Source organism: Camellia sinensis, chromosome 2 (assembly GCF_055761805.1).
Source record: "Camellia sinensis isolate YWXY chromosome 2, ASM5576180v1, whole genome shotgun sequence".
Lineage (NCBI taxonomy): Eukaryota > Viridiplantae > Streptophyta > Magnoliopsida > Ericales > Theaceae > Camellia > Camellia sinensis.
The window spans coordinates 41,112,106-41,122,067 of record NC_138962.1 but is presented as its reverse complement, the minus strand read 5'-3'; positions in this window follow the sequence as shown (position 1 = coordinate 41,122,067).

The following is a 9,962-nucleotide window of genomic DNA, read 5'->3' as shown; positions in this document are numbered from 1 at the left end:
ACAACAGAAAGTGTAATGACATAAGATTCTATACAGACAGGATCATCCAAACTAAGTCAACCCATGAAAACTATATATAGACGTATTCAAAACTTCGCCACCCTGAGAAAATGTAAATACATAACAAAAGGGCGAAGACGGGTCTCGTGCGTGAGACACAAGGGCTGACTCTCTCAAAACCTTAGTTGTTCCATACAGACTTCACTGAGGCTGGGTCTGGACTTCTCTTAGCTCACCTACAAACACATGAATGAACGTGAGCGAAAGCCCAGTGAATAATATCAAATAAAGAATATACATTGGAACAATATACATCAAACGGCCTCGGGCCCAATTTGCGTTTCTAACTAATACATACATACATAGACATATGTAAGTTAGGTAACTGCGGTTCCAAACACACCATATGGCCTCAGGCCCAATTCATTCATTTTATTGTCAAACCATTACTCGTGTCAAACTGGCCTTTAGCCTTTTCAAACTTTCATATCAAACTGGCCTTTAGGCCCATTCAGACTTTCGTATCAAATTGGCCTTCGGCCCATTCACACTTTCGTGTCAAACTGGCCTTAGGCCCATTTACACTTTCGTGTCAAACTGGCCTCCAGCCTTTTCGAACTTTCATATCAAATTGGCCTTTAGGCCTATTTACACTTTCGTGTCGAAACAGCCTTTGGCCGATTCATTCATGTCTTGTCAAAACGACCTTCGGTCCATTCATTTATGCCAAAATGGCCTTCGACCCATTCATTTACATCAAAACGGCATTCGGCCCAATCATTTATGTCAAAACGGCCTTCGGCCCAATCATTTATATCAAAACGGCCTTCGATCCAATCATTTATGTCAAAACGGCCTCTGGCCCATTTACTCTATTGTTCAGATCAAATTGTCGTTCATATCATATTATGATTCATGTCAGACTATCATTCATATCGGAACGGCCTTTGGCCTATTCGCTCTTTAGGCATAGTAAGCGTTAGTCCAAAATCCAAATTAACAACTTATAGGAAGCTAAACAATTGGACAATTAGCATATCTCAAATATCTTTATTAAGATACTACTCACAGTGATCGGCTTGTGGATTTGCCCTGGAGCTTGACCCTACATATCACATAACACATATGGGTCACAAATAATTCAATCTGTTCTTTAATTCACATATTCCTCTTTAGGCTTCGTTCTTATCTCTTTAATTCAATTACAATGCTCAATGTATGCCTAAGAGTGCTTGGAAGTGAAAGGGAACGGAAAACAGAGCACAGAATGCATAAACAAAATTTTAGCAAAACAGGGTCCCCACTTGAGCGTGGACTCACCCGCTCAAGCGTACCCTTAAGGCCTGCAAAAGTGCTGGTTGCATCAAAAATACGCTCGAGTGTGAAATAGGGAGCTCGAGCAGAAGGCCTGTCAATAGTTTCCCCGCTCGAGCGCGAAATTACCCGCTCGAGCGGACATCCAAGTCCGCAAAAATGCTGGGAGCACGAAAATAACGCTCGAGAGGGGAAATGCCTATTGCAACACATGCAGGAATGCAACTACAATAGGCTCGACTATTCTAAAGATGGCATGTGAAATGCTACAACTAACAAGTATTCAACTCGGAATTGAAATACAATGCAGTTAGTATGATGCGCCGAGCCCGGTGCATGCAAGACAGATGAATGGATGCAAACATGCTATCATAAGTATGATAATTGAAACATGCCCTAAACTAACCATCATAAGCTGGTAAATAAAAGGGAGAAAGACGTGGGGTTGGAAGACATACATCACACACACGCACACTTATTACAACAATTGGCCCTCTCTTGGATGGTCTGAAAGAATATTACAGAACCAAAATAAATAACGAATTATTATAGAATACTAATTACTTAACAAATGAATTAAGTAAGCAAAGTAAACTAGCATGCTATGCTACGTGCAATGGATTGCCTTAGCTCTGTTCCGAATGATGAAGGATGCATGCATACTCGGGTTGCCTTGTCGGTAAATTCCATCGCGATCCCTCGCCTTACCCTTGTTTGCAATTGATCTCAGAAACTTGCACAAAGCTCCAGAAGGCTGAAACTCCACCTTGGGAAGGCCACCGACCAGTTATTAGCATGGGAGACCACCTGCCGTATCTTGCCTAGGAAAGGCATGGACACAAACAACACATCTAACATGGAAATGGTGTCGTCACCCTCAAACCACAATCCCATTAGTGGAATAGGTGCGTACACAAAATCTCATAACCATGCTTCGACGTGAAAAGTATGGACGCATACCAGACCAAGCTCAACATGGAAAGGCGCAAGCCATAGATGGATAATGCAGTAAATGCATGCAAACTATAATGCAATGTATTCTATATGCAATGCAATGGACATACTAGACGATGTAGTAGTTACGAAGCGAAGGTACCTTACAGGGGCATTTGGCAATGACCTACCTCAGCAATGTCATACCTCCTGTAGATGTGGGAATCTTCCCCTTCTTTTCAATTGAACCGCAGGTACTACTTTTCTCCCTGACTATGGTCATAGCTTTTCCTATTCTCCAACAGGGTGACAGACTATGTTGATTCGGTATCCAGAATTGAGGCGCATACACATGCTATCTCAATCTATGGGGCTGCCATACAGATTTCAAGCCGAGGATAGACTCCTGTGTATTTAAACCAGACTTTAGTCTCAGAAATCCCGAACCTTTACATTCTAGGTATGAGCCATTCGAACTCTAGTTTCCAACGTCTTAGTTGGTCTCCTAGGAACTCACCGCAAACACAGACAGGTGGCTATACCAGACCACCGGAAGTTGTTCGGGCATGACAAACACCAAAGGAATTGCACCTTTAGAGGATTTAAGGTCTCCTAGAGTAGAGGGTGCACAAGACAGTGCGAATAAAGATGCAGGATTTAAGGTCTCCTAGACCAGAGGATTTAAGGCCTCCCAGACCAGCGAAAGGTGTACAAGACAATGCGAATGAAGATGCACTAACAAGTGCAAGGAAGGTGCACAAGAAAGCGCGAGAAATGCAATGCACTAACAAGTGCAAGTAAGGTGCGCAAAATAGCGCGAACAATGCAATGCACTAACAAGTGCAGGTAAGGTGCGCAAGATAGCACGATAAAATGCATGAACAATGCAAGTAAAGTGCACAAAATAGTGCGATGCACAAAATAGCACAATAAAAGCATGAACAATGCAAGTAAGGTGCATAACAATGCACTTAAAATGTGCATAATAATGCGAGAAACATGTGCATAACGATGCATTTTGCATTTCTTGCACACTTTACATTTTTTCTATGTATTTTATCTGGTCGTACTGGGCACATTCACATACACAGTATTTCTGCTCATTCTGGCATACAACTCACACGTAGCACAATACTGACTTGGAACATAGCTTATTCATAACACAATGCTGACTTGGCACACAGCTCACAACATAACACTTTGTTAATTTGGCACACAGCTCACTTGGGCACACAATACATTTGGGGCACACAGCACATTTGGGCACACAGCTCATTTGGGGCACACAGCTCATTTTGGGCGCACAGCTCATTTTGGCACACAGCTCATTTCGGGCACACAGCTCATTTCGGGCGCACAACTCATTTTTCGGGCGCACAACTCATTCTTCAGGCACACGGCTCATTCTCCGGGCACACAGCTCACTTGGGCACACCGCACACTTGGGGCGCACAACACATTTGGGCACACAACTCGTTTGGGGCACACAGCTCATTTTGGGCACACAGCTCATTTTGGCACACAGCTCATTTCGGGCGCACAGCTCATTTCGGGCGCACAACTCATTTTTCGGGCACACAGCTCATTCTTCGAGCACACGGCTCGTTTTCAGGCACACAGCTCATTCTTCGAGCACACAGCTCATTCTTCGAGCACACAGCTCGTTTCGGGCACACCTCATTTTCGGGCACACGGTTCGTTCTCGGGCACACAGCTCTTTTTTAGGCACACAGCTCATTTTTCAGGCACATAGCTCACTTTTTGGGCACACAGCTCGTTCTTTGGGCAGACAACTCATTCTTTGGGCACGCAACTCATTTTTCGGGCACACGGCTCGTTTTCGGGCACACAGCTCGTTTTCGGGCACGCAGCTCGTTTTCAGGCACACGGCTCATTCTTCGGGCACACAGCTCGTTCTCAGGCACATAGCTCCTTTTTTGGGCACACAGCTCACTTTTTGGGCACACAGCTCGTTTTCCGGGCACACAGCTCGTTCATTGGGCACGCAGCTCATTCTTTGGGCACGTAGCTCATTTTTCGGGCACACGGCTTATTTCGGGCATACAGCTCGTTTTCGGGCACACAGCTCGTTCTTTGGGAACACAGCTCATTTTTCGGGCACACAACTCATTTTGGGCACACAGCTCATTTTGGCACACAACTCATTTCGGGCGTACAACTCATTTCGGGCACACGGCTCACTCTTTGGGCACACGGCTCATTTTCGGGCACACAGCTCGTTTTCGAGCACACAGCTCATTCTTCGGGCACATAGCTCGTTCTTCGGGCACACAGCTTATTTTTGGGCACACAGCTCGTTCTCGGGCACACAACTCACTTTTCGGGCACACAGCTCGTTCTTTGGGTACGCAGCTCATTCTTTAGGCATGCAGCTCATTTTTCGGGCGCACGACTTATTTTGGGCACACAGCTCATTTTCAGGCACGCAGCTCGTTTTCGAGCACACAGTTCATTCTTCGGGCACACAGCTTATTCTTTGGGCACGCAGCTCATTCTTCGGGCATGCAGCTCATTTTTCGGGCACACAGCTCATTTTCGGGCACACGGCTCACTCTTCGGGCACACAGCTCGTTTCGGGCGTACAACTCATAACACTGCTTAATTTGAATACTCAGTCCATAACACAGCATTCGGTTTGCATTTTGAACACACAGCTCAAGCAATCGAACTTCTGAACACGCAGATCAAACTTTTGTCGTGAATTCACAACCCACATTTTTAAAAGCTAAACACACCGCTCAAACTCTTGCGGTGAACATGCGGCCCACACTTTCTTGAAATCTGAACACACAACTCAAACTTGTTGTCGTGAACACACAGCCCACAGTTTTTGAAAGTTGAACACGCAGCTCACAGTTTTTGAATGTTGAACACGTAGCCCAAACTCTTGATGGTGAACACACAGCCCACACTCTTGTAGTGAACACGCAGCCTACAGTTTTTTTTTTTTTTTTTTTTTGAACACGTAGCCCAAACTCTTGATGGTGAACACACAGCCCACACTCTTGTAGTGAACACGCAGCCCGCAGTTTTTGAAAGTTGAACACGCAGCTCACAGTTTTTGAAAGTTGAACACGTAGCCCAAACTCTTGAATTTCTGAACACGCAGCCCATTTTTGATTGTGAACACACAGCACACACTTGTTGAAAGTTGAACACGTAGCCCAAACTTTTGAATATTTCCTAAACACGCATCCTCTTCATTTCATTTGCACGCAGCTCATTCTTAATTCTAAACACGCAGCTCATAAATTTTCATGTCTGAACGCACAGCTCATCCACTTCACTTTGAACACGCAGCTCACACATTTCAATTCTGAACACGCAGCTCATACATTTTCATTTGAACGCAGCTCATTCTTAATTCTGAACACGCAACTCATAAATTTTCATGTCTGAACACACAGCTCATTCACTTCACTTTGAACACACAGCTCACACATTTCAATTCTGAACACGCAGCTCATACATTTTCATTTGCACGCAGCTCATTCTTAATTCTGAACACGCAGCTCATAAATCTTAATGTCTGAACAAACAGCTCATTCACTTCACTTTGAACACGCAGCTCACACATTTCAATCCTGAACACGCAGCTCATACATTTTCATTTGCACGCAGCTCATTCTTAATTCTGAACACGCAGCTCATAAATTTTCATGTCTGAACACACAGCTCATTCACTTCATTTTGAACACGCAGCTCACACATTTCAATTCTGAACATACAGCTCATACATTTTCAATTTTGAACACGCAGCTCACAACACAACGCTGCTCGATCTAAACACACGGCTCATAACACATTAGACTTTTAATTTTGAACACACATCTTATAACACAACTCTACTCGATCTGAACACACAGCTCATAACATATTAGTCTTTTAATTTTGAACACACAACTCTGCTCGATCTGAACACATGGCTCATAACACAGTAGTCTTTTAATTTTGAACACGCAGCTCATTCTGAACATACAGGATGCGACGACGGAACTTGCAGAAGTTGAAACCAACTCAGATGCCCGACATTTTCCCTTTTTTCTTTTGCTTCGAAGTCTAGAACCTATATAGCTTCAGATAGGTCCTGGTTTTATAGTTCCCGCATGACCTGGGTTTAACCCTACGGTTTTATGAAAGAACAAATTTTGTTTTGCACAAATGTGGAGAATGACACGACATTCTGAACACAAAAGGATTTTTTGAAAGTGAAATGGGAAAAGGGTTCTCAACCGGGTATTAAGCCTATAACTGACCACAGCCAAAATGACTAAACAACGAGAAACAAAGGTAGAACAACCTAAACACAACACGACAAAGGGAAAACAAGGTAAAACAACCTAAACACATCTATAGGCACCCGAAATGACTCAAAACGAGAATCGAGACAAACAAAACGACTGACACGACACACAGACATATTCCAATGGCAAGAGACCTCTCAGTGCACAAGGAGCCAGTTTCTCCGAGTATTGTTTCCCACCCTTTCTCATTTGTGATTCTCGCATCACTCGGCCCTCAGGCTCTGTTTTTCTAAAAAAAGCCCTTTTCCTCACTTTTTCTCTCAGCGCACATCTGTCTACTCTTCATTCTCTCATTTTTTATCCCTCCCCTGGGTGGTTGATGTGTAAACAAGAAGTTACGGGCTCTTCCCTCTAGCATTCTGCTAGATTCTCTTTCTTCTGCTCACAACGATGAACTTCCCCCACAGAGGCATTGTGACGCGGCTACATGTGCAGCAGATCTGAAATTGACATCGGTTGATGATGCTCTGCTGGGGAGTTTGGACATGATCAGATCTGTCCAGATGAGGGAATGGAATATCTTGCTCCATTCCAGTTAGTGCTTCGCATTTGGCTTGATACCTTGCTTCTTGGAGGATGAGAGAGCTTTTCGGCCTTTTGTTGTTAGCTTCAGTTGTGCCATTTTCTGGCAGGTGGAGTGCCCTTTCTGGCAAGTATGTTGACAATGGGGGAAAGACAGAACACCTGACTTAACTGTGCCCCTAGTTCATTATTTTGACCATTTTTTGTTTTTGACGTTCTGTTAAAACAATTTTTACCGACATGAGAGTTAGATTAACACGCTTGTTCGATTTTCTGATTTGAAATCATGCAAATCAGGTTATGAGCACTGAAAATTTTTCTCTTTTTTTTTTGGTCCAAGAAATGGTCCAATTTTAGAAAAATGGAATAATTTTCGAGAGAATTAGTCAACCTCATTAAAAATTCTCAAAAACTATTTTTGCAAATGGCTACTGCTTGACCAACGTAGAATTGACTCTTGAGATGCACAACCTCAGATCAAACAATAATGAAAAATTGCCCCTTGTCTGAAGGACACTGCACGGCAACAGAAAGTTGCCCCTTGTTTGAATAGCACCGCAGCACACTGTATGGCAACGGAAAGTTGCTCCTTGTTTGAATAGTACCACAACGCACTGTAACCAGTTCTCATGGTGAAGGTCACAACCGAACTCTCGGATACAGAGAAAACCAAGATGACCCGCTCAATCTCATAGACAGGACTGTTGAATTTGAAGTGTTTTATGGCTGGAGTTCAGAATGAAGTTGCCTACGTATCCCAAACTTGGGAATCAAGCCTTACATAGTTCGGGGGTAAGGTACACTCAGGTATTGACCTCTCCTTTTGCACTCTAACTTTTGCCAAGACTGCCCTTCCGGGTTTTCAACCTTGTGAGCTTTGTTTTTCTTTTCTTTTCAATTTTTTTCTTTGTTCATAATTTTTCATTTTCTTCACTTTTCCTCTTCTTTTTTTTATTCTTTGCATTTTTCTCTTTTTTTGGTTCTTTTTCTTCTTTTTCTTGTTCTAACTTTTGCCTGGGTCGCCCTTTCGGGTTTTCGGTCCAGCAAGCCTCTCAAGGGTAAAAGTTTAGCTTTGTCCATGTTGAATGGTTTGAGATCTCGGAGCCATCTGAATCCAAGAGAATGGCTGCTGTTCGCTGATGACGTAGAAATCCATCCAATGGAGGGTGAATATTGCCCCTGGTGTTGTGGATAGGAACTTGGTTGTCCTTCAACAATACTTTCTTCTTCCCTCCCTTCTGGGATTTAGCATTCTTGCCAGTTTTCATTGATTTGCAGAATGATCCATCTTCGGCTCTTCGAGCGCATCTGACATTTTTGCCCCTAGTTCAAGGGCTGCTTTTGATCTAGCTGCGCAAGCTTCCTTTGATCACATCTGATATTCTCGCCCCTAGTTTATGGGCTGCTTCGAATCTGGCCACACATGCCTCACATTGTAGTTGACCGTTGAACATTCTGCATTCAAGTTCAAGGTTTGAAAGTGAGGGGTCGAGTCTCGGGGCTCAGAGCGATCCTAATCTGCACAATCTCAAGAGCGATTCCACACAAGTCATTGCAGGACCGCGCAAAACATTTTTTGAAATCTTTTAAGAAAGCGACTAGTCGCTCGCGCCGAAGACAATGTAGAACCAATCTAGATCAAGCCAGGATCCTTCTCAGTACTCACATTAACAAACATGATCTCAATCATTAAGGGCTTAGCATGCCTCTCTTTCTCTCAATTGATCAAAAAAAAATTTAAATCCCGAGAAATTTCTTCCTCTTCATTTTCATCACAATATTAAAAAAGTTTTTGAAAAACTTAGGTCAATGCAATGATTTCAAGGCATAGAAAAGACACAGTTTCTTAGTCAAATACTGCCATCTCATTCAAAACTCCTGACACAACTGCCCCAAGGCAGAAGCTGACTCAAGGGCATGAAAATTACTGCTGCTTCATTTAGATCTTTTGGCGTAACTGGCTCCACGGCGAAAACAGACTCAAAAGAAAGCAAAAAGATAAACACAAAACAAGATAGTGATTTCCGAGGTAACATCTCCGGAATCACCTGACCTTTGTACAATAGGACTGACTCGATACAACAAGGAAAACCCTTAATCAAAAAGACTGACTCAAGACAATGAGACAGACTCAAAATAAAACTACAAAATTGACTCAACACCTAAGTCAGAAACTACAAAACTAGCATTCGCAAATGCTCAAAACAGTGCGTGCCAAACGCCACATCCGGAGTAAGCCGAGCACCGCCTGCAGGTGGTTCAACCCCTGATCACAAACTTGCATTATCCTCCAAGTCCACCAACCCAGCGCTGACAGACTTTGCTGAGCTTGGCGGGAGGATGACTTCATTGTCAATCAAATCTTGCACTTTGTGGCGAAGACAAAAGTAGTTGTCGGTGTTGTGACCGGTTTGTTGATGGTATGCACAGTATTGAGTTGCATTATGTTTAGCTGGAAGGGGATTCGGGAGAGGCCGCGGCTCGAGGGGTTTGAGATGCCCCTTTTTAACAAGGATTTGAAGCGCCTTAGACAAAGGCATGTAGAGGGCATGGAAGACCCTGCGACCTCAGGGTAAGTACTTCGAGGTTTGCTGACTTTTGCCGGACACACTAGCAAAAGGATCGGCAGGTGCTGCCTTGGCTTTCTGATATTTTCCAGGTGCAGGGTTAGGATTGGAAGGAACTGTTCTGGCACGATGGTCTCTATCCCGATTTTCCCTCTGGCTTGAATTGCTCTCGGTCTGAGTGGGGAAGATGTCATCCACAGTCTTAGCCACAACTGCAAGTACTTGTTGCTTATTCAAACCCCTGGCTTTCAAAGCCTTAACAGCTTGCTGGAGTTGTTCATAGGGATTAGTGTCCACCTTC